We start from the raw sequence: 25,500 nt of genomic DNA on the forward strand, positions 1-25,500 counted from the left end.
CCAAAGTATCTTTAGTGCAGTACTGACTCAACTGAGCTAAGCAGATGGTGGGGAAAAGTTGCTAACTGAACAGAAGTAAAGACTTTCACAGAAGTAAGGCTGTGCAGACCTGGGGACCCACCTTCCTGCCGGGTTCAGTGACTATTCCCAGAAAATGTGAGATGCCCAACCACTGCAGGTCAGCAGATGATAACCTGTCCCAGGCACCCTCTTGGAAGGGCAGAACGTTGGCGGTGCGGGAAGGTGGGAGAAAAGTGGCTGGATACGGACAGGCAAGGGGCCCAGGGAAAGCATCAGTCTCTGGGGCGGGGGGGGGGGGGATGTGGGAGTAGGAGAGCAGGCCCCCATAGTGAAGGAGCTGGTGGGTTTTGATTTCCTGTGTGTCATGACAGAGAACCCCCAAAGGTACCCAAGGGGGCAAGTAAAAGTGTGCCTGTGTGAGGGAAGATGGAGTCCCAAATGAGTGGCAGGATGGAGGGAGTGCAGGGGAGAGGAGGCCGGGGCAGTTTAAAGGACAGGTGTTTGAGGCTTGCCCAAGGGCAGTGTTGATACATGCCAGAAGGAATGAAAGTGGTGGCTCGGCGGGAAGAACATGTGTGACCAAAGTTTATCAATATATTAGCCGTGCGGAGTAAGACAGCATGCTTCTTCCAGCTCTTGGGGAGACAGGGCAGAGGGAGAAGCCGATGACCAGCTGTAATAACTGAAGAAATTACCAGGTGAGCTGGAAAAGGGCTCTCTGCTTCTGTCACGTTTAGACTGAACTGGTAATGAAGACGTGAGTAAAAATGTCCTTTGAAGAAAAGGTAACAGTGAAAATGAATTTGCAGACATGGGCAGGGGCGAGACTAGACATGGGGGATGTGCAAAACAGAAGGGGATATTTATTCAATCTGCTTTAGATCAAGGATTCATCTCTTTGGGTCCATGAAGAGGTGCCCAGGAAGTCCACAGACCTCCCGAAGTATCACACTGTATCTCTGTTTGTGTGTATGTGTGCACACACTTTTCTTGATGGAGGATTTCCCTAGCTTTAATCTGCTCTAAAAGGCCCCCAATCAGTAGGTTAAATGGTCTTAAGATCCTCAATATCATACGGAAAATTTCTCTCCTACCTGCTTGACAAATCTGCCATGTCAGAGCACATTAAGAATAAAGTGTTAAAACTGTATGTATTACAAAACTTAAGAACCAAGGAATATGGGGCACCTGAGTGGCTCATTTGATTAAGCGTCTGACTTTGGCTCAGGTCATGATCTCAGGGTTCATGGGTTTGATCCCCGCGTCAGGTTCTGTGCTGACGGCTCAGAGCCTGGAGCCTGCTTTGGATTCTGTTGTCTCCCTCTCTCTCTGCCCCTCCTCTGCTCACGCTCTGTCTCTCTCTCTCTCAAAAAACTAAAAAATAAACAAAATAATAATAAAAAAAAAGAACCAAGGAATAGTCGCTCTCCTATCATCTTATCAAAATTAAGGTACGTTATAACACTCTAAAGACCATTAACACTGGCAAATATATTTAACTTAAATATTTTAAATTGGCAATGCTAAAAGTACATTTAGAATTTTGCAAGTGCATTCCTTGCAAAAGGCTTACTGTGTATATAGTATTTTAATACGAAAGTACCTGGATCTTTAATATTCACAGCTAGATTCAAAGCCCTGCCAAAAAACAGTTATTAGAACTACTTTTAACAGTCATGACCCCTTTTCCCCCCAAAAGGATGTTATCAAGAACACTGTGCAATAATGAGTATAAATACATGACATGCCTGTTACTATAAATAAATATTGCACATTCTCCCAACCCATTTAATTACCATTCACCTAAAGCAGTGCAATTAAAAAACTGTTGAATTCTGAAAATGGGAAAAGCCCTCTTGTCTGTCTTAGGTAGTTTTACAATCCTAACAATAGACTTAATGAAGCCTTTTAAAACAAGGACGATTACATTAAAATGACCGGGGCATGTAAAAATTCATTACATAGATCCTCCTGCTGTCTGATGGATTAAATGCCTCATCACACCCTAGAGAGAAGAACAAAGAAAAAAGAAAAATCACAACTTTCTGAGCGAACATCTTATGCCTGAGATTTAATCCGGCCCCGTTAATCACTCAGGACCACTCTACACCCAAAGTGCAAAGCAGATATGCTTGCTATCAGATAAATTATGAAATGGCCCTAAGAGTGCTGTACAGCTTACTGAATACAAACTGACATTACAATCCACATCTTGATGATGCCAGACAACAATTATCCAAGTTGATACAGCTTTTTCCCTTGAGAAATGATAAGAGCTACAAAAACAATATCCACTCCCTGGGGAACCTTCAGGGACTGTTAGCACCCATTACCCTTAAGTACCCTCAGAGATAGCACCAACTGACAGTTTTGTTAAATTTATCTCTAAGTTGTTTTAAGTTTTTCTGTTACCATTATACATAGAATTGTTTCTTTGGCTTCATTTTCCACCTATTATCTGCTAATATATAGAAACACAATTGATTGGGGTGCCTGGGTGGCTTGGTTGGTTGATGAACCTCAGACTCTTGATTTCAGCTCAGGTTATTATCTCAGGGCCGTGGGATGGAGCCCTGCATTGGCCTCCACACTATGCATGGAGCCTGCTTAAGATATTCTTTCTCTCTCTCTCTGCCCCTCTCGTGCTTTCTCTGAAAATAATATTAATAGTAATAATAATAATTGATCTGTGTATATTGACCTTGTATCCTATAACTTTACTAAGTTCACTTATTTGTTCTTTCTAGAAGTGGTTTTATACATTCCTTAGGATTTGTCTATGTAAACAGTCATGTCACTATAAGTAAAGAGAACTTTACTTCTTCCCATCCAGTCTGTGTGCCTTTCATTTCTTGTTCTTTCTCTATTCTCCTTCTTAAAGGACTACAATGGCTTGTTTCACAGGCAAGGAAACTCCTGCCACTGTGTTCCAGTTTGCTTCATGCCATTTTTGACCTTTGTAGAGCCATGAAGACTGCACCATGGGAAGCTGTGGCCTTACCAGAAAGATCTTGATCCCACCAAGCCATCCACAGAAAACAGAGGGCTTAGATTCAGAGCCTCAAACTTGAAGGAACAAGAATTTATAGTTGATTTCCTATAGTTCAATTACTTGTACCTCTCAAGATGCTGACACGTTAAAAAAAAAAAAAAAAAAAAAAAAAAAAAGACGAAGAAGAAAGAAAAGAAACACCCAAAGGAATTAATGAATTTTTGGACTTACAGATTAAACCTCTCCTCTTATAACAAAAGTCAGGCTCAGCATGTCCAGCGACTAGTACAAAGCCAGCTGGAGGCAGACATAGAGTCTGCTATTCCAAACAGGACATGAATTGGGAGGGCACAGTCCTGGATTCTAGCCTTGAGTAGGTCAGGAATGTATTCCTGTCTATAGACTGTAAGTCGAAGAGTCTAGAGGAGATCTCAGATAATCTGAGTACTGGTCCAAGTAGATGGCATGACTTGGGCCCACGTGAATATGAGCATCTTTGTTGGACCTTTGCTAAGAATGTACCCTAAACCAGGGCAAGATGACATTTTCCAGTACCTGGCCAATCTGTAGCTAGCTATTACTATTAAGAAATGAGCTTAAAAAAAAAAAAAAGAAAAGAAACAGAAATGAGTTTTCAGGGCAACTGTCTGCCTCAGTTGGTAGAGCATGTGACTCTTGATCTTGGGGTTGTAAGTTTGAGCCTCACTTTGGGTGTAAGGATTACTTAAAAATAAAATAAAATAAAATAAAGAAAGAAAGAAAAGAAATGAGCTTTCCTCTTCCTATCTGAATAAACTTACACTGAAATAAGTTAAAAACTAGGATCCTATCGAGCATCTCTGACCCTGTTTAAACCAACTGCTGAACATGATCATCTCATATCATCATAAAGCTCAGGTAACATCTTAGGGCTCACAGATAGCCCCTGGGGATCCTGCTAAATCTTCTCTTATATATTTTTTGTATTTTTCTCTTAGAAGAACTCGGCAGTCAGGAAAATCACCAGCCTGTGAGCAAGCCTATAATGTGTTCCCTCTTTGCTAACCAAGGGATGTTAATAAGGATGTCCTCGGAGTGCCTGGGTGGCTCGGTCAGCTGAGCATTTGACTTCGGCTCAGGTCATGATCCCGTAGCGGACAAGTTTGAGCCCCACGTCGGGCTCTGTGCTGACAGCTCAGAGCCTGGAGCCTGCTTCAGATTCTGTGTCTCCCTCTCTCTCTGCCCCTGCCCTGCTCATGCTCTGTCTCTGTCTCAAAAACAAATAAACATTAAAAGGAAAAAAATAAGGATGTCCTCAAATTAGCAAGCATTATTTCTGTCAATCAAATATATATATTTGAACAGCTGAAATTCTAGAACTTTTAGGAAGTCCAGTTCTTCAAATTTCCCCTCCTGTCACGTAAGGCCAAGCATTCTTACTCACCAATCACTTCTCTAAAATAACCATCAGTTGTCACTGCTAAAACAGAAGTTCCAAGAGGTCAGAAGTGTTTACTGACATCAGAATGAGGCCCCAACTGGACAAAATAGAAATGAGATAATAAAAGAGCATCACTCATGGCTCTTGGGTGTGTACTGGGCAAAGCTTATTTCACCAGAGAAGGGGAAGCTGAGAGGGTAGGAACCACCACACCAGCTACTTGCACTGGGGACAGGGCTGGGGCCTGCTTGGGAATATTACCTCATTTGACTAGCAGAAACTGTAGGGGGTGGGGGTAGATATAACCTCTTTAGCTCCTGAGGAAGCTAGTTAAGTAGATTGCCCAAGGTCAAACAACCAGTTAATGGCAGAGTGGCAATTTGAATCCAGATTGATCTCTCTCTCTTTTTAAATTATTTTAAGTACATTTATTTATTTTGAGAGAAGAGAGAGTGAAAGCAAGCAGGGGAGGGGCAGAGAGAAAGAAAGAGATTCCCAAGCAGGCTCCATGCTGTCAGCACAGAGCCTGATGTGGAGCTTCACAAACGGTGAGATCATGACCTGAGCTGAAACCAAGAGTTGGATACTTAACTGACTGAGCCACCCAGGTGCCCTCCGATTGATCTCTCTTAAGTCCATCCTTTTAATTAATTTTATTATAAAAGTAATATAAACATATTAACAAACACTGAGACAAAAATCCCCATGATCCCATAACCCAAATACAATGTTAGCATTTTGGTATAATTTTTGAAGGCACTTCCCACACATGCATTGTGCTTTGCAGAACTGTGATCATCATATTCCACAATTTGGTATCCTGCTTTTTTCTACTTAACAAGGTAGCCATCTAACTTATTTGACAAATTTTCTAATCATTTTCATTAATATATTATATTCCATGGGTAGACATGTCATAGTTTACATAATGAAACCTCAAACTGTGGAACATGGAGGTTCTCTCTAGTTTGGGGGGCAAAGCATGGTGTTATTTTGAGTATACCATGCTGCCTTCCTAAATATGTATGGTCACCACTGAACGTTTCGGATAGACAATGCCAATCAACAGATGATAAAAACTGTGATTAAAGGGGCATCTGGGTGGCTCAGTCGGTTAAGCATCCAACTTCGGCTCAGGTCATGCTCTTGTGGTTCGTGAGCTCAAGTCCCGTGTTGGGATCTTGTGCCGACAGCTCAGAGCCTGGAGCCAGCTTTGGATTCTGTGCCTCCCTCTCTTTCTGCCCCTCCCCCACTCACGCTCTGTTTCTCTCTTGTCTCTCAAAAATGAATAAACGTTAAAAAAAATTTTTTTTAAAACCTGTGATTAAAATATTTTGAAAATGCCACCATCACTGAGCTCTTAGCCCTAGAGTCAAATAAATCTGATGAATGCTATTAATGAAGGGTGACCCAAAAATAACAAGTTAAAAAGAGCCACACTTCTGAAGCTCCAGAGAACATGTGCTGTGAATGGTTTATGCTCCACTTTCAGTTTCCTAGGAATGCCAACAAAAGAAGTTATCCTCACTAAAATCTAGATTTGGAAGAATGAAAATTCTTTGAAAACAAATCCGATCACCTGTCTGTGTCAGAGTGGTCAGAACTTACAAATGAGACCAACATGCTCACCCAGGGCTGTGTCATATTTCATAGTTAATTTGCTACTCAAAATGCCATACACCCATTTTTCTCAGGTCAAGTGAGTAACAGCAGAGCAGCTCTGAGTTTTCATCAAATAACCCTCTGAAGTAAAAGAAACAGCAATGTCAAACCCTGTGTAAATTTACTGAATTTATAAAGTATAAAGTATGGCTGTCATAAAAATCGCCTATGTTTGGGGGAGAGTAATATCCAAAACATTTGTGTGCCTCTGTGTGGACGTCTGCTTTGAAAACTTTATTAGGATCCGTGCCACCCAGTTTGACGTAGAAACAGCACACTTAAATGCCTGGAAGCATCTATCTGCTCCCCAGATATAGCACTAAAGATTATTGCTGATCAGGGAAAACTGAGTGCAAATGGAGAGAACTGGGTAATTCATTCCTACTGAGATGGGATATGCCACTTAATGACAACTTGACTACAGTCCATGCAAGATAATCTTCCAGCCTTTCACTGTACCCACAGTGGTTATTTAAAACCTAAACCTTCTTCATATCCCTAGCTCTCTCTACCCCACACTTAGACGGGAAGTTGTACTTCATCAGCCCCTAATGATATCCCTTTCCTCTGCAATGTTTAGCTAATCCTGCATTTCATCTTTCCTTTAGACTTCCCCTTCTCTTAGAAGTTAATCTGTTAACTCATGGGAATATCAAATGGAATGTACAAATATCACCACTTTGGAAAACAATTTGGTATTTTTCAGTAAAGTTGAAGGTGCGCATACTCTAAGACTCCAAAATTCTTCTCTTATGCACTTATCCTAGAGAAACTGTTTGCAGCAGGATGCACATACAAGAATGTTCAAAGTAGCACTGTTTAAAATAGTGCAAAATTGGAAATGACCCAAATGTCCATTGAGCAGTGACTGAATACTGTCATAAAATGTGGTATGTTCATACAATGCAAGACCAGATAGCAGTGGAGATAAGTGAATTTCATGTATGTCACTTCATGCATCAACAGAGATGAATCTTTAAAAAGATCATCGATTGGGGTGCCTGGGTGGCTTAGTCAGTTAAGCATCCAACTCTTGATATCAGCTCAGGTTGTGATCTCACGGCTGTGGGATTAAGTCCCTGGTGGGCTCTATGCTGAGCGTGGGGCCTGCTTGGGATTTTCTCTCTCTCTCCCCCTCTTCCTCTCGTGCTCACACTCTCTTTCTCTCTCACTCTCAAAATAAATATACATTAAAAAAAAAAAAAACCCAAAAACAATTGAAAAAAAAAGCAATTGGTATAAGAATTCCACACACACACATATACATACACACACAGCCCAAGACAAATAAAACTTAATAATAGATTACATAGGTAAACATACTTACACAGAAAAGGCAGGAAATGACAAACACAAAATTCAGAACAGTGGTACCACAGAGAGGAGTATGGCCAGGGAGGAACACATAGGGATTTGCAAAATACTGGTGATATTCCAGTTCTCATGCTGCAGGATGGGTACCAGGTGTTGTATTTCTCTTACTCTCTCCTTCCCTCCACTCCACTCTCTGTGTATGCATATAATGGACACACACACACACACACACACACACACACACACTTCTTTGTATGCATATATATATTCCTTTGTAGACATCATCATCATCATCATCATCATCATCATCATCATCATCATCATCATCCATGTTACTCTGAGTCCTGGACCCACCTTCCTTAGTGCCTCCTTCCTGGCATTCTGACCCTGTGTGGAGCCCTCAGCTCAGACCTTTGTCTTAGACTTGAGTGCTTTCTCTGTCCAACTCCAATCAAACATGACGACCACTGAAGACCCAACATGGTGTCCTTTATTCTCTATACAGACTCACATGAGCATTCACCCAGGCCACCATTGATGGTCAGGTAAACTCTGTGGTAATGCCTCGCTCAGAAGGTGGTGTCAATTGCACTGCAGGGGGACCTGAAACACCACTCAGAGTGCAATGGCTCTTTGCTCTGTTACAGCAAGGAGTTCAAGGCAGTTCTAGCAGTGCTCGCCTCGATCTCCTACACTTGACCCAACCACAGGGTGTCTGTGTTCCTGGGAAGCTTATCAAGTTTCCCCCACTGCGTTACTGCTAACCGGCCCGACTTCCCCAAGCCACCCTTTCTTCCTTCCTCCAAAATAATTTCAATTCCACCCGTCTCTCAGACACCCAGGCTCCCAACCTTAACAATAGTTCTGCATCTTCTTACCTCTTTTAAGGGTGGGCTCTGAGATTACTTTTCTGCTCTAACTGCAGTTAGAAGACCTCCTCAGGAGCCCCTGATCTTGGTACCACGGCCTTAATTTAGACAAAATAAGAATTCTTATTGAATTTATTCTACTTAAGTAATGTTTAAGCTAAAAGTTTTACCTATTTCCTGCTCAAAAATCAAAACTGATAAATTATTTCAAAAGCAATTGAATTTGGCAAACAGTTGTTTTTGTTTTTAACACTGGTTTTTCTCCCTTATTTAAGTAGACTACTTGTGGAAAAAATACTGAAATTTTAACCACTGTCCTAGAGATCTGAGTTTAGGAGAGTTGATTTTCTTCAGAAATGTTTCATACCATCTGCACTATAACATAAAAAAAAAAAAAAATCTCCATTTTCACTTTAATGGGACAATTTTCATTTGATCACAGAAAACATGCTAGGTGAGGAATGAATATGAAAAAAAATCACAAGAAAAGTCAGGAAAGGTTGGTTTATGCAAAGAGGTGCTGGGATACCGTGAAGCAAACCCTACCCTCAGCCCATGAGGGGCACGACACTATGATACAGTCAGGAGGCTGAGCTCCGTGGATGTCTCAACAGCGGATGCTGAATTCAGCGATAAACATCGGAACTGAAACACAGGTCTGAACTTCCAAGCCAGCGAAGGGGATTCCAAAGTGAAAGGTAACAACCTGACTCAGATCTGATTGTGGGAAAAGAGAAACAACAACAAAAAAAAGAGGCCCTTTGGAGAAAAGCATCAGAGTTGGCCCAAGTCCATCAATTTGGGCAAAGAGAGCTTTCGATAATCATGGAGCCAGGAGATACAGTGATATAAGAGAAAACACAAAACTCTGTCATTCGCCACTCGAATTTGAATAGAGATACAGCAATGGATACTTATGGGTTAAAGCATCAGGTAAAATACCAGCTGCCTAAATTTACATACAAACAAGCCGATGGCATGCAGTGATTTGGACTTTTGCCCCCAAAAGAAAATATAAAACAATTTCTATATTCCAACAAAGAGCAAGTGATTTAAAAAAATTTTTAATGTTTATATATTTTTGAGAGAGACAGAGCATGAGCAGGGGAGGGGCAGAGAGAGAGGGTTTTTTAAAAAATTTTTTTAATGTTCAAAGAGCAAGTGATTTTATTTTATTTTTTTAAATTTTTAAATTTTTATATTTTTTTAAATATATGAAATTTATTGTCAAATTGGTTTCCATACAACACCCAGTGCTCATCCCAAAAGATGCCCTCTTCAATACCCATCACCTACCCTCCCCTCGCTCCCAAAAGAGCAAGTGATTTTAATCATGCTCTATGGTATTTACCCAAAGGAGCTGAAAACTTACATCTATGCAAAAACCTCTACACAGATGTTTATAGAGTGTCTTTATTCATAATTGCCAAAATTTAGAAGCAGCCAAAATGTTCTACAGGAGGTGAATGGATAAATAAACTGTGGTATATTCAGACAATAGAATATTATTCAGTGTTAAAAAGACATGAGCTACCAAGCCATGAAAAGACATGGAGAAAATTTAAATGCATATAACTAAGTGAAAGAAGTCAATCTGAAAAGGCTACATAGTGTAGGATTCCAAATACATGACATTGTGTAAAAGCCCACCACAGACACAGTAAATAAAGATCACTGGTTGCCAGAAGTTAGGGGCAAGGGAAGGATGGACAGGCAGAGCACAGAGGATTGTTAAGGAAGTGAAAATACTCTAATGGTGACTACACATGATTGCACATTTATCCAAGCCCATAGAGCATATAACACCAAGAGTGAACCCTAATGTAAACTATGGACTTGGGGTGATAATGATGTGTCTATGTAGGTTTATCAACTATAACAACTGTACCACTCTGGTGGGGATGTTGACAGTAGGGGACACTGTGCATGTGTGGGGGCAGGCGTATATGGGAAATCTCTGGGCTTTCCCTTCAATTTTACTGTGAACTGCTCAAAAAAGTAAAGCCTATTAAAAAAAAAACAAACCTGAAAAAACAAAAACCAAAAAACAAAACAACAACAACAAAAAACAAGTGCTTTTTCCTGTCTTGATACCTCTTACCCTGTTGGCTCTGAAATTGTTTCTGAAGCTTTTTCCTTCGAAAAACATTACATAACATCTTGTTGTTTCATTTACTACCTAGAAAACATGGAAGCCTAGCTATATTTTCCTCTAAGCCACTGTAAAAATAGAAGAAAGAAGTTACGGGGCACCTGGGTGGCTCAGTCAGTTAAGCGGCCAACTTTGGCGCAGGTCATGATCTCATGGTTCATGAGTTCGAGCCTCACGTCAGGCTCTGTGCTGACAGTTGGGAGCCTGGAACCTGCTTCGGATTCTGTGTCTCCTTCTCTCTCTCTGCCCCTCCCCTGCTTGTGCTCTGTCTTTCTCTCTCAAAAATAAACAAACATTTAAAAAAATTTTTTTAAAGTTACATGATTCGCTAGTAGCCAATATTTATTAATACCAAATATGAGAAAATACAGTAAATATTATGGTAACTGTCAAAAGTCTTTCTGTTCTTCCAATTCATGGGTCATACACGAAAAACAGCACTCTTGACATTTTGTCAGTGAGGCCTCGCCCATCCCTAAAACTTCACTGTGGATCACCGTGAGGACTTCCAAACTTCGTGAGTAGGTTTCACAAGTTATTTCGTGTTCAATACCTGAGGGCTGTTCAAACTTTTCCCAATGATCAAATTTACTTTTTTTCAATAAGCATCACCCTGATGCACCTCTCTGGTAAAGGAAACAGAATGTTTTTCTCCCTTATTTAATAACTGTATAATAGGCAAAGTTTTTTAAACTACTGCTTCCCATACCACCCGTTTAGGACTACTTTTCAGAACATTCCTCCAAAGATCAACAAAATCATCTCCCCAACACGCGCACACACGCACACACGCACACACACACACACACACACACAGGTCCCATCTGTTTTAAATTACTGTGGCACTAAGTCTTGATGAAGAGCAGTAGAAAAAATAATGTCGTGGAAAGAAATGGGGCTTCCCTGGCCCATTCTTCTAGCCCAAGTCTCTGCCCCATGTCACACCTGGAAGTGACCCGATCCTTGGCCGGTACTGCCCGAAAGAAAGAGGGGACGACAAAAAGACATTTGGGACCCTCCTGTGCCACCCTCCCTGCGCCCCGCGGCCCCCCTCAGACACTCACCACTGTTGCACCTCTTCCCTCGACCATCTGCCTCCTGCGCAGCCAGCATCACACGGCTCTTCGGTGGCACAGCAGGACTTACTCAGGCCCCTGAGGCCCACACACTCTTTCCACTACATCATGCTGCCTCGTGACTGACCCTGAAACCACCTCACTTGGTCTTGGCAGTCTTATGTGGAAGGACTATGCAAATAGATGAATTGTTGTCTCACCCCCTTCTTCTGTTAACACAAACGATCCACAGAGCATCCCACTTCCCTTCCCTCACTTTACACGCGGACTACACTCAGTCGTGGTATGTTTCACAACTTAATGAACACCCCTACATCTTCCAAGAAGCAGCCTTATGCACCCGACAGCGGGGCCTGCTCCTCGCAGACCACATAATCAGCAAAGGAGGCCTCTTTAGTAGAGGCTAACCCTAGAAACAAACATTAGGGCTCCACATCTGAATTCGGGCTTCTGGTCTCACCTCAAGAATCACCCACGGGCTAACACCCACAAGCGTGTTATGGAAAGCGGGGCTCAGAACTGACACCCGCTGACATCAGTGAGAACAACCGGGGACCTCTGCCCTCAAAGCTGTGAATAACCAAGCACCCCACCAACTCTCCCTTCCTGAGGCACTGCCCTATCTCAGGGCATTTTCACAGGACTGTCAGAGTAGATTATAGACACAGAGTACCTGGATGTCAGCAAAGCATCTGACAGTCAGTCATTCAAAGCATAGCTGAGTGAGATGGGAAACGCTGGGCCAAGTGACAGTTCAGTTTGAGGGCCTCAGAGGTAACTGAGCAACCACACCCAGGGGTGCTAACATCACAGAAGAGCAACACTGGCTTGGAGGGAGGTCCTCGCACAGTGGGGCTTTGTAGGTTTATCCCTGGTAACTTTTTTTTTTTTTTTTTGTTTTTTTGTTTTTTTGTTTTTTTTTTTAAATTTTTTTTTAACGTTTATTTATTTTTGGGACAGAGAGAGACAGAGCATGAATGGGGGAGGGGCAGAGAGAGAGGGAGACACAGAATCGGAAGCAGGCTCCAGGCTCTGAGCCATCAGCCCAGAGCCTGACGCGGGGCTCGAACTCACGGACCGCGAGATCGTGACCTGAGCCGAAGTCGGACGCTTAACCGACGGAGCCACCCAGGCGCCCCCCTGGTAACGTTTTCATCGAGATGTGCTTAAGGGGATCACAAATAATTCACGGCTGAGGGGACAATTAGTGAGAGGAATGAACAGAGATTTGAAAACATTTCAACAGGCTGGAATACTGCCAAAACTGACCAAAACAACAACCAAAAAAGAACCCAAAGAATTAACAGAGATAAGGCCCTACTTTCAATGGTAAAAAATCATTTGTGCATATATAGGAGGGTGTCATCGCCTGCCCTACACCCTCTAATCTGCTTAGCTGGGACGACTCAGCCCTATTCACAAGTTCTGCCATGGGCCCCTGACCCCAGGCTCTGAGTGGGTGAGGCTCCAGGCCTCAGATACACATCAGTGCTGTGACTCTTGATTTCAGACTGGGGGCTTCCTTTTACTCTCTGGTCTCAAGCTCCTATCTTGGGCCCTCCCCTATTTTGGCAGTGGACTCTAACTCGTCTTTCTGGACTCAACTCTTTTCATCAGCTTCCTGGCTGGAGTCTCATCCCTGTACACCAGTGCTCCTATCTACCCCTAGGCCTGCTCAGCTGGCCAGTTCCTCTGCCAGACATCTGTCCATCTAGACTGCCACTGATGGAAGACTTTCTCCAGTTTTATGCCTCACCTAACTGTCTACGTCCTAAGTGCGCCCTGTTTGCTGCTGGTTACATCTCCATGAGCATGCCCCAGCCTGTGGATGTATCTGTTCTGTGAATCCCTATCTGGAATCTACTCGGGGTCCCAAGCTGATCCCATACCGCTACTGATAGAAACTTGGCTCTTCTATCTGGTAGGGGCAAAAGGTAGAGGTTGGAAGCAATTTGTATTTTAAAGTCTTAAGGATTTTTGTTGAACCCACGTTCAGTGCAAGCTGGAAGTGCAACAGAGTGGAGATGTGACCTTGATTCGCCTAAGGGTAACACATAATGATGCAGAAAACACGTGCATCTCACAAGATCCAACAGTCAGGGGTACAGTCCTTACCCTATGCTGGGCAAGTTACCTCGGAAGTACTGTTCGTGTCTGAGAGCTATGTTCTTAGAGAGACAATGATACAAAGGGGATACCTCCAGGGGGGTGCAACCAGAACAACGGGATTTCTGATATTAAGTAATGTGAGTACTTGTAAGAACCAGGGCTGCTGGCCGAGAAAAGGGGGATTGGCAGGGATGGAGTTCTCAGGTGCTTCGAGCTGCCACATGAAGGATGGCTGAGGGGCTTATATGGCGAGACAGCTTGGGGTCAGCAGTGGAAGAGGTGGACTGAAGCAGTAAGAGCTGGTCCCATCTCCGCTCCTGACTTGAGTGACCCTATATCTTGGGCCTCAGTCTCCCCCTAAGACTGGAAGGCTATGATTTTGAAGGCTCCTCCCTGCTCTCAGAGCCCATGATTCTTCATCCTTACATCAACCCCAATCTGAGAAAGAACACAGGCATGGCTTTGCCTGTTCTGAGGCCTGGGAGACCAGATGGGCTCTTAGGTCTCCTGAGGGGCCCCTTCTAGGAAAATCAACCCCACTGAAATAATTGTGAAACCAGTGGTAATAAGCTTTATGTTTCAGGAAATGAAAAATGTAGAAATTGTCAAAGAGAAGACAGAGGCAGAAAAATGTCCACTTCTCCTCCCCAAGACATTCACTTCCCAATCCCTGCAATCTGTGACTGTCCCCTCACACAGCATGATAGAGTATGATAAAGTTAAGGATCCTGGGAGGAGCAGTTTATCCTGGATTATCCAGTGAGTTCTAAAAGCCATCACAGGCATCCTTACAAGTGGGATGCATGGGAGATGTGACACAGACACACACAGAAGAAGACAATTTGAAGGCGGAGGCAGAGACTGGAGTGATGTGGCCCCAAGTCAAGGGAATGCCTGTAGACACCAGGAGCTGAAAGAGGCAAGCAGTGGGGTTCCTCCAAAGCGTCTGGAGAGGATGCACCCCTGATACCCCAATAGTGGACTCTGACTCCTAAAATCATGACAGAATAAGTCTGTGGTTTTAAGCCATCAAGTTTGGGGTCACCTGCTATGGCAACCACAGCAAACTAATACTAAGGTTTTCTGCTTGAACTTTTGTTGTAGCCCAGTGTGGGCAGTAATAACCTTCTTTAGGGGCAAAGCTTGAATTTTTATGTATTTTTGATGGCCTATCCCACACTATCTCAAAACAGGTGCAGCTCTGCTTTTAAAAGTGTTTAGGGGCAGTGACAAAGGTATCTTCTAAGCCATTCTTTACACATATTTTACTAATAATGTCTCCTTCACAGGAGACTGCAGCAGATAGTATGTCTATGCAAAAGGCAGACAACCAAATGATTCCAGCCTCTACCCAGCAGGCCTGGCTGCAGGGCAAGAGATTATGCAGCCCCTCGTGGCTACAGGAGAAAGCCTACAGAGTTGGGGGGGGGGGGGGCGGTCTTGCTTCTCCATTGTAATGCAGGCTGCTTTTCTCCCAGCAGTGTCCGGCTCCCCCCTTGCAGATGATGAACGCTACTAAGATGAGGACAAGAAAATGAACCCCAGCCTAGGGACAGGCCACAGAGTGTCCTGCAGGCCTCCCTTGGACTGCCATCCCCCATCCCGTAAGTCACTCTCAGGCTGTCACCCCACAGGCACCACCTGGTGGGACCAGGTCAGGTTTAAAGAGGCGGTTCCCCTTTAAGTTTCTAATTTCTTTTTGATCAAAACATCATTCCTATTTTTAAAACCGCACATAAGGGTGAAAGTCCTTTAAATTTAGAGAAGAGAAAATGAAAGATGCGTATGAAATTACCAGTTAAATTACATGAGGCTGGTGATGATTCATTTGTCTTCTGCTCTTTTGGGCTTCAGTACAAGAGAACATCCACTGTGGAGTGGAAACAGAAGGGTGCTCCAGGTCTGAGTGCCACTTGTGGATCCTGTCACTTCTCGATGTGAGTCTTTGGGCAAATCACGTCACTTCTGTTGAGCTGCATTTCCCTCACATGTAAAACAGAGCAACTGAGGAAGAGAACATGTGGCCTAGGACACTGGTGAGCCCCCGGGTGTTTATTCATGTTCAAGGGACAAATGAATTATGTGTTCTGCATCCAAGGCTAGACAATTCAACCCTAATGTTTGAACTCTTTCCTTGAATCACAACATAAATTTTTTTATCTGTAGCTCTCCCAATGGTCATCACTGCCTGCCTGAGTTCATAATGTCTAGCAAGAAGGATCTTTTTGATCTTGGAAATTCAAATTGGCAGAGGGCGTGTTGTTTCTTCTACAGCGGCAGTTTTACAAGCCAGAGATTTATATAAAAGAAAGTTGGTCAGTTATCATGGGTGATGCATAACAACTGCTTTTGGTGCACGACTAAAACTGTTTGCTCTTCAACCTAAAAGAGAACTCTGTGCAAGTTCCTCCCTCCCAAACAACCCCCTCCCTCGCACCCAAGCCATTCCCTTTTCCTGATCCCTGGTCACCCCCAGCCTTTCCTTGGGCATAGAGAGGCTGGTCTTTCCCCATGCCCAATCTCCTCCAAGAGAATGGGTCAATCTGTATGGAGGCTGGGGCAAGGCGTGGCTATGGGAGCCAACTGGGCATCCCATAGGCCCTGGGGCTGGCAACCCTAAGAGTGTGGATCAGAGAAGGCCAAAGAGGGGGAGGGTTCCATCTGTACACCTGGGCTGCCCTCTCCAGTCCCCACACCCACTTAAGGAGCCCTCCCACTCCATTCAGGAAGCAATGGCTTCTACAGAGGGCAGGAAGTTCTCTTGATGGCTGTTCTTCCCTCTTCCTCTTTACTCTTTCTGCCTCCTTATTGAAAACGTGCACAGTGAGACGCTACACCCTGACGCCTCCCCCATACGCATACGTTCTCCCTGAAGACACATCCTCATGCCTTCCCAGCGACCAGCATTCTCAAGCCTTGGGACTCCCCATGCAAGCACAGCTGACCTGTTGGCCCCTGGAAGTCCTATTCCTCTTACTAAAGAAAAATCTTGTCTTAATTAATCTTTCCACTCTTCTCAACCAGCTATGTAGGAATTGCATACACATGGCTTTAAAGCTTGGTTCCAGATGCAGTCTCAAATTCTGAACCCTCAATTGTTTAGTATCACTTTGTTTTGTTTTTTTTTTTTTTTTTTTTTTTTTTTTTTTTTTTTACAGAAACTATCAGCTCCACAGTAAGAACCTAGGATATTGTTATGACTTCTCTTGGGACTTATTAAAACAAAAGAAATATTGAAAAATGGAGCAACTCTATGTACATTCTACATTTACAGATAAACACATTTCAAGGAATTCACTGGGGAGAAGGACATGTTCTAAAGCATTCTACTTTCTTTTCTTTTGCATGACAATTTTTACTTGGGGAGGCCACTCTATCAAACAGACAGCAGTATTTGTGGCCTATTTGTGGCCTGAAGGCAGTTATCTAAACCCTGCAAACAGCGGAATAGCAATACAGGAATTCTTGGTCTCACTGAGACTACAGAAAGGACGGGTCTCTCTCAAGGCAAGTGCCAAAACACCTTCAATTGTGCAGAACAAAGGCCATGCAGGAAATGTGGAAATCAAACCTCTCTCCTTAGCCCCTTGAAAGTCATTAGGAGCAAAGTGGATGTTATTTTAATCAAAGCCATTAAAATCATGATTTAAATTACCAAAAAAGATAAGCCAATTTAACCAGCTTTGCTTTTTAAAAAGTACATTTTTGTCCTTCTGACATAACCTGATTACATTCTTTAAAATTCAGTTGAGTATGGGTTTTACTTTTAGAAGATAAACGGTATATATTTAAATCAGTGATTTATGTAAACCAAACTTGGAAGTGTATCCCTTAATAATTCGAGAAGATTCTCTGCAAAAACAAAAACAAAAACAGTATTACTGGTTCCCTTGTGCTCTTAATGCTCCTCCCTCTTTTATCTTTTGACTGTCTTTGCTTGCACGGAGACTTCATTCTTAAGAACTATCTATTCACTTGTCTGCTTGAGACTTTGTATTTTTGAAGAGAAAGCCAAGGAAGTCTTATCTCCATATAATGCTATTAACAAGCATGGTTTCCAAGATAAAACCTAGAGATGGAGAAGAGAAACATGATTTCTGGAATACACAGATTTTTTTACTCTGCCACTTACCAAAGTGGCTTTCAAGGACTCTTATTACCCCCTAATTTGGTTATGTGTCATTCATTCATGCCTGTAGTCAACCTTTTAAGAGGGCATTCTAGAAACCAGGCATTAGGTTTGGCACATGGAAGGATTCAGACCTGACAGAACTTACAGTTCAATAGGAACACAGATACCAGACAGTTATTGCACAAATAACTATACAACAATAGCTATGAAGAAGTGCATGGTAGCAGGGCAACCCCATCTAGAATGGGAGAGAGTGTCATGGAAGACTCCTCTAGAAGGTAACACTGCTTTTTTGTTACTCACAAAACTTCTTAAAAAGAGGTCACACAAATATATTGTCTCAAATAGTATCACTTCCAAGGTAAGGTAGGGTATGAGAAAAAGAAGCTCTGGAAACAGATATGATTAGGACCCTTACTATTACCATGGTGCCTCAAGCAACTCATGGTAAGGGATATGGCTGCCTCACAAGAGTGCTGTAATGGTCAAGTGTGATGCATAGAAAGCACTCAGTATGTAGTAAATGCTCAATAAACCATAGATAATAATAATTACAGACTTCATGTTGATTTAGCTTTGAGCTGTGACACATCAAGATAAAGCATATTTTCCATTCATAGTTCTATCTTCACAAAAATGTTCAACTGAAAGAGAAAACTCAAAAATACATTTAGAAAAAAACACACCATGACTTCTGTAATTTTTTCTTTCTCGGGTTGGCCAACAGATATCACTTAATTATACAATGGAGGTACACTCTAGTCTAGATTCTTCTTGGCAGATACATAAACACAAGCAAAAAGAATAGTTTATACATCTGTGCTCAGCAGCCTTCTATCAGCATTAGAAAAAATTCTGGAATTGGAACTTTTGAATTAGAACTTTTAAAATAGTGAACTCCCCTAGGGTGGTTAAGTGTTTTCCAGGTCATTAGCTACATGACCGAGAGGGTACAACAGGCAGAGTCCTCTGCATGCAGCTCAAATTCCCGCAGTCCAAGAAGCATTTCCCACCTCACTTTTAGCTTCTCTCATTCTGAATTCCAGCAGTACTTACAAACACCCAACTCACACGGCAGGGTCCATCACACTGCTCACTCCTTCATCAGATGCTCACTGCTGCCAGTGTTGTGCTTGAGGGTACATTCAACAGACAAGGCTATGCCTTCAAGGAGCTCCCAACCCCGGTGGGCCTTATTAAGCATCCTTCAGACTCGTGGCTAACAGCCCTTTATCCTTTTTGGTACAAAGCCCAAGTCAGAAAACAAGTATGTGTGGTTTGTGTTTTTAAGTTAAAAAATGAAGAATTTTACTTGATCCTGGAAAAGGGACCATGTTACTAATGAGAAAAATGAGGCTCACATAGGAGAGAAGATTTGCCTAAGGTCTTAGACCAAGTGAACAGCAGAGCCAAAGCGAGAACCTAATTCATACCACTCGGGACTTCCCACCCCATTTACTGAACCCTCTTGTCTGCCTGGCATTGGGATGTACTGAGAACAGAATTAACAGACCCACCTCCTCCATTCGCTGGCCCTCCGGGATTCACCTCGGCTTGAGTGGCACAAGGCAGGGCAAGCCCTAAAACCTGGAACAGCTCCAGGCATCTCTTAAACTGTCCCCCAGGGTTCTGGCTATTATAGCTGGTCTGCACTACACCACCCTGAGGTGGCTCCTGGTACCCAAAGGCTCTGTGGCCCAGGAGGGCCGCAGTGCTGACCCCCCACCCCACTTATGGAGTGCCTTTGCCAGCCCCTGGCTTCCACAGCCAAAACGCAAGCACACCAGGATTTCAAGAAGGCTTCCCTCCAATCTAGCCCTGAGTAGAGCCTTTCAATTTCCCTGAGTCACGTTGGTTTGTAGGAGCTGAAAAGGCCACCACCGATCACAGGCCATTCTGTAGAAAGTGGGGGGCTACGTGCGTCAGAGGTCAGGGGTTGCTCATAATCGTTCTAGAATAAGGTTTCAGTCAGTATACTTCCTCAACTTAAAGGTACACTGACCGAATACAGAATGGCTCTAGTTCAGGGAGAAGAACCTGTCTTACACACAAATTTAAAACGAGAACCCCAAGTCATTCTTAGATGATGAAGTAGAGCCCCTGAATGGCCAGGGATGGAAGAATGTAACGCAGACCTGCTGAAAAATTACACCCAAGGCAATGTGATTGGGTAGGGGAGATTAGGGCAGCAAAGGATCCCACGGGTAGCTAGTGAGGCCCGTTTAGGTCCAGCCTTTCTTGGAAACCCAAGGCCTCTGGGAGACGAGGGAAGTACAAGCAGAGAAGACTCAACCAGTGTTTACAGAAACAGAGTGTGTGGCTCCTTCACACATGCCCTTCATCAGGGAGCTTTTCTGGATGGCCTGGCCTCACTCTGCACTCCCAGAGCCAGAGCCCCTTCCACACAGTTGTATCACACTGTACAATAATTGCCTGTGTACTTGTCTGTCGAATTCATTTTTGTCTCAACAGATTCCAGCATGGTGTCTAACACCCAGTGGGCATCAAAAAAATGGTAAGTGAATGAAAGAATGACCTGTGACACAGTGACTGTAATTCCAAGGTACAACTAGGGCAGAGGAAAGTAGCAGTCATCTCAGAGGGGAGAAAAACCAAAACTGGATGGACTGAAGGGGACCTTTCTAAACCAGGCTGAAGACAGAGTGCCACCCACCCCTCAGCAGTCCCTGAAGGCTCATCAGCCACAGGACACCTGTTCCATCCTATTTCTAGGGTAAGGAGGTACATCTTCTAGCTAAAACACATGTTCCCGTAATTATCAAAATTGAGTGTTACAACCAAGAGAAGGGAGAAAATAGTAGATTCACCTAAGTGAGGCAAGACTTTCTATTTCACATACCAGCTCGCTCCATCTCCAACTCAACCTCTCTTAGAAACCTACAGACTCAAGAGTCACAATCTCCAGTTCAGAGTCACCGAGTCTAGGGTCCCAATGGGACACGCTTTCTAATGCACAAGGCATGTGCTCTCAGTGCAAAACTTGTCAACTTACTTTTTCCACGTCTAGATCAGCATCCTGCTTCTTCAAAAAACTGTAGAAGAAAAAAAAAATAGACATCAAAAGAGAACGGAGCGCTCTTTTCCTATAAACCTCCCACAAAGTACCACCATAGAATTTCCATTTGCTGCAGACAATCAATTTGCCCACAACTTTTCTCTCGTTCACACAATTGTTGCTATGTCACAGTTGCCACAAACACCTGCCTGCAACTGCAAAGACCTGGCCCTGTACCATCAAAGGAAGCCAACATGAGATTTTAACTTTCTGAAGCCAGGAAAGATACAGATGGAGGTCTTACACACACACACACACACAAACGCACGCACGCACGCACACGCACACCTTCTTTCCAGTGCCTACAGGTCATCCATAGTTGGGAAACATTAAAAAAAAAGAGTCTTCCAAGATCTTGTTCAGCTCACCTCTTGGCTTAAATCTTCCCTTAGCCCCCAACCCACATGTGCCCCACTTCCTGTCTGACTGTGGGTGGGCCTCACTGTCAAAACAGCCTTCTTAGGATGACCCCTCTTTCCCATCAGCTGGAGTTCCCCTCTCTGGGAGATGTGCCAACCCAGCAGCCTGCACCGACTTGTCCACGGAACTTAGGCCCCAGGAATACCTTAGAACCTTGTGCCAACCCCTGGCAAAGTAGAGTGCTGATTCTGTGGCACCCCTGCCCACTTCACATTAATCTTGAAAGTGCCAGGAGCGGGATGGCACCTTTCCAGTTTGCTCATGCACTCTGCCTGTAACCTGCCAATATTACGGTTCCTCGCTTATTATTTGCAATTTTAGCTGTTGGAACAAAGCTTCAGTTTTAGTATGATGATAAAGAATCAAAATGGTTGAATGGACTTACGTTGACAACAATATGTTAGGGCAGAAAGTAAAAGGTTTGAGGAATGTGAATAAAAAGGCAGCAACAATTTTTCCTCTCTTAGTAGAGACTCACACTTTTTGTCATTATGATTCTTGGCATCCTGGTCCATGGTTTAAAAGACTGCCATCATAAATTACTATCCCCATCAAACCACCCCTCCCCCCAACACACACAAAAGAATTTTTGCAAAGAATGCATAATTAACAGTAACATCTTTGTTTTGTTTAATCAAAGATGACTCAGAATGAAGGAAAGAAAAAATGACCATGGGGAAGAGCATGAGAAACTCCTATATTGTCTTCCGCAGATGGGTATTCAAATCATGAACTGACTGCAGACATGCAGGAGAACCAGCACGAGGTTGGGGGGAGAGAATGTGCTAATGAGCATGCCACTACAGCCCGGACCTTAGCAACCCACATCACCCCATCTCTTCCTTGCTTCTGACACGCTGTCCTGTCCTAAGTAAGGAGATGCCACAAGTCAATATGTGCCTTTCTCCTGGCTAATCCACTAGGGATGCAGACACTGCTGAGCTGTAAAAAATGGGAATCCCCATTGTCTCAAAATGTTAACTAGCCTCCCTATCACCAGCAAAGAGTAATTCAGAATCGGGAGAACTTTTCACCAAAGGGAACAGTGGAAGTCTGACTTCCATTCTTGAACACTTCCCCAAAGAAGTTTAGGAAGGCTGTCATTCTGATTTACAGAACGGAATTTTTCTGTTTGCAAGGTGGAAGATTCCTTCATCCGCCACAGAAAAAGAAACACCTCCAGAATCACTACCCTTTCCCAAAGTAGTAACGAAACTTAACCTCTCTCATGCATACAGCACGAGTGCAACCACATGAGATAACCCCGTTCAACGGCAAGCTCTTCCAGAATGAGCCTTAGTGGGGCGCCTGGGTAGCTCAGTTAAACGTCCGACTCTCAGGTCATGATCTCATGATTCGAGTTCAAACCCCACGTTGGGCTCTGCACAGACAGCACAGAGCCTGTTTGGAATTCTCTCTCCCTCTCTCCTGCCCCTACCCCACTCATGCTTTCTGTCTCTAAATAAACAAATAAACGTAAAAAAAAAAAATGAGCCTGAGCTCCATGGCACTTTAGCAACTGGTAGCAAAAGGAAAACTGAAAACCTGTTTGGAGCTGCTAGCTAACTACTGCAAAAGGAATGTTACCCATCCATACATATATGCAGCTTCATCCAATTTCTTTTTCAGGCTTACAAAACAGATGGAGTTAATTAACAAAGACAATACATATATGCATCATCCCGCAGCCATAAACCAGAAGGATGTCACAGCTTTAACTTCAAAGCCTCCCAGCAAGCACAGCCTGAGATATTTTTAGGCATCAGCTCCATTGTTTCAAAGAGGATATGGTTTGGTGAAATAAAATTGCCAAAAAGTAAAATTCACAGGACAACCTTGCTAGGATGAAGAGTGGCATTTGATTTTAAAACCAGTTATGTCTGTCTTAAAGGGTGTGCTTCTGCAAAGCTGAGAATAAATTTTGTCATCAAATGTTTAAGTGAAACAGAAGTACCTTTTATTTAAATGTCTTACATAAAAAAATCATTCTTTAAAAATTGACCGATTATGCTATTTTATCTTTATTCTAAATATAAATTTTTGGAATATTCAAGTTTTAAATTTTCAAAGCTTAAGGCAAAAGAGACCTCCCTCCTCCTCTGTGTGTGTGTGTGTGTCTGCGAATAGACCGATATACATATATAGTTATACAGACATTTTCAATAGTTGACTTTGTATTCAATCGTGGGTTTGTGGCCATTAGGGCATTTTCCATGCTTTTATTCTTCCTGCTGAAGTAGTGCTAATGTTTTGTTTGAGAAACATGACTGAAGTGACCCAGATTCCCAAGCGGAAAAGGCTGATCCATGAATGTTGCAAATGTGTGACCGCCTGCAGGAATGAAAGCCAAAGCATAAGACCCTGGCCAAAAATGAACTACTCCCAACTATTTAGATCAGATCAAATCCTCTATCTTTGGGAGAATACACAGAGACCTTCATTTTTAGAGGAAAGTCTAAAAGTAAAACTGAGAAGGCTTTGACTTTGAGTTCTCTTGATGCAGCCATTCCTGTAGCCCCCCCAACTCCTTGCTCTCCCATTTCCAAATGCCCAGGGGACGTCCCCCCTGGTCCCCACCACAGGGACCTTACAACCAGACAGTGCAGGCACAAGAATAAACAACCAGAGGGAGTGTCAGCCACATGTTCAGAGAATGGCAAGAGGCTTAGTAGTCCTACAGGGCAGAGAGGGACTTAACGAGTGTGGAGGTAGGCTGGTGGGAGAAAGGTGGGAAACTGAGGCAGAGGCCAGCTAAGAAGTCAGCTGTGTGAGAGGCATACTCCTGCACTTACCAGTGTATTTTCTACACGCCTCTATCCCAGGAAGGGGGAGGAAAATAGATACAGCCCCCAGCATCTTCCTGGCACAGGACTAAGCACCGTCATTCTGATCTCACCAACTCTGCTGGGTAAGTATAGTTTTCTCCTAATTAGCTGTCAGGGCCCAGGACAAAAATCACCTTTTCACTCCTGTTTTCCTCTGGTCCCACTTCCGTGCAGAACTAGATTTCCTTTCCTCTGTGTTCTTACAGCACTTTACACAGTTCCTGCGTCCTGGTCTTCCCTGCTCCAGAGCAGCGCTCAGCCCAACAGGGGCTTCAGCTCTGCTGATGGAGGGGTGAAGGGTGAAGAGAGCCGGTGACAGAGTGACTGATGAAGAACTGACCAATAGAGCTGACTCAAGCTGCACGTAGGGTAGGGGTGTGTGTTGGGGGGAGGGCTGGAGGACAGAAATGCAGGGTGTGCCCACATACCACACAAGCCACATAGATAACCAGAAGCTGACCTTTCTTTCAATTTCATCCTGTGTCTTTAGCTATAAATAAGTGACCAAGATCCAATCTGGAGATTCTGCTATTATTTTTAATATTAGCCAGTGTTTCCTTTCCACTTAAAAAATATGACTGAGAAACTGACGCTCAATATGTTAGAGTCATAACCACAACTCCTGTGTGAAGAAGGAGACTTGAGGGATATGACAAATCCAAGACTTAAATCATCGTTCTGGGTTTTGTTTGATTATTTCAAGAAAAGGAAGATTGAGAGAGAAATGAAATCTACTTTTCTCTTGCCACAGAATCTTCTCTATTTCCAATTCAACCCTTCTTACTACTTGCAAAAGATTTAAAATATTCATCGACCTGCCAAAAAACATCTGCATGCTACTCGACACATCTATTCACATCTGAATGCCTTCTTTCTGCTCCAACGATCATTGCTGTATTCAGTCAAACTAAAGTGAGAACCTCAGAACTGTACGTGGTGTGATGTCAGTGGCACCGAGGATAAAATGGCCATTTGACAGCAACTTCCATATCAAGTGTGTCGACAGGGGCACTGCTCCTTTGGTTATTAACTTAGGATCCAAGGCACAAAAAAGACCAGGCAGGGCCAGACTCTGCCACAATTCCAAAGAAAGCTCAAACACACACAGAGCGTACACAGAAGCTCCTCAATGTTCCCCAGTGAAGGGGCGGCCCCTGGCTCCCTGCCTGCAGCCTGGGAACAGGCCCACTCTCTCAGTGGGCTTCCTGAGGCCTTCACAGCTGCACACAGACACGCAGTGCAGTGTTTGGGACCATCTACGCTCAAGGTCACCACAATCTTCTGTGTGCCCAACAGCTGGGGCAGGCCCCGGGGACAGGAGCCAGCTCAGACAAGGCCCTTTGTTGTGGGGTATTCCTCATTGCCTGGTTTACCCAGGAAAAATGTATTTTCCTTTAGCCATTCACTCTGGCCCTACCTCATTCTCCTGAGT

General features: G+C 43.5%; 1 protein-coding gene across 13 annotated transcripts in view; it reads right to left on the reverse strand.

Moving 5' to 3' along the window:
- Positions 1 to 25,500, reverse strand: part of FYN (FYN proto-oncogene, Src family tyrosine kinase) — a 213,641-nt gene that overhangs the window by 165,095 nt on the left and 23,046 nt on the right. For 5 of the 13 annotated variants that reach the window (XM_042939615.1, XM_042939627.1, XM_042939626.1 and 2 more), the window contains one exon: positions 20,761 to 20,800. The exons of 1 other annotated variant lie outside the window; for it this stretch is intronic. The gene's annotated coding sequence lies outside the window, so the exon portion shown is untranslated. Of the gene's footprint in view, positions 1 to 4,436; positions 4,531 to 8,287; positions 8,377 to 11,494; positions 11,678 to 12,179; positions 12,361 to 20,760; positions 20,801 to 25,500 lie in introns of those variants that run through there. 7 more of the 13 variants (XM_042939619.1, XM_042939616.1, XM_042939618.1 and 4 more) reach the window with 6 other exon arrangements.

The sequence above is a fragment of the Panthera leo genome, chromosome B2 (genome assembly GCF_018350215.1).
Source record: "Panthera leo isolate Ple1 chromosome B2, P.leo_Ple1_pat1.1, whole genome shotgun sequence".
Classification (NCBI taxonomy): Eukaryota; Metazoa; Chordata; class Mammalia; order Carnivora; family Felidae; genus Panthera; species Panthera leo.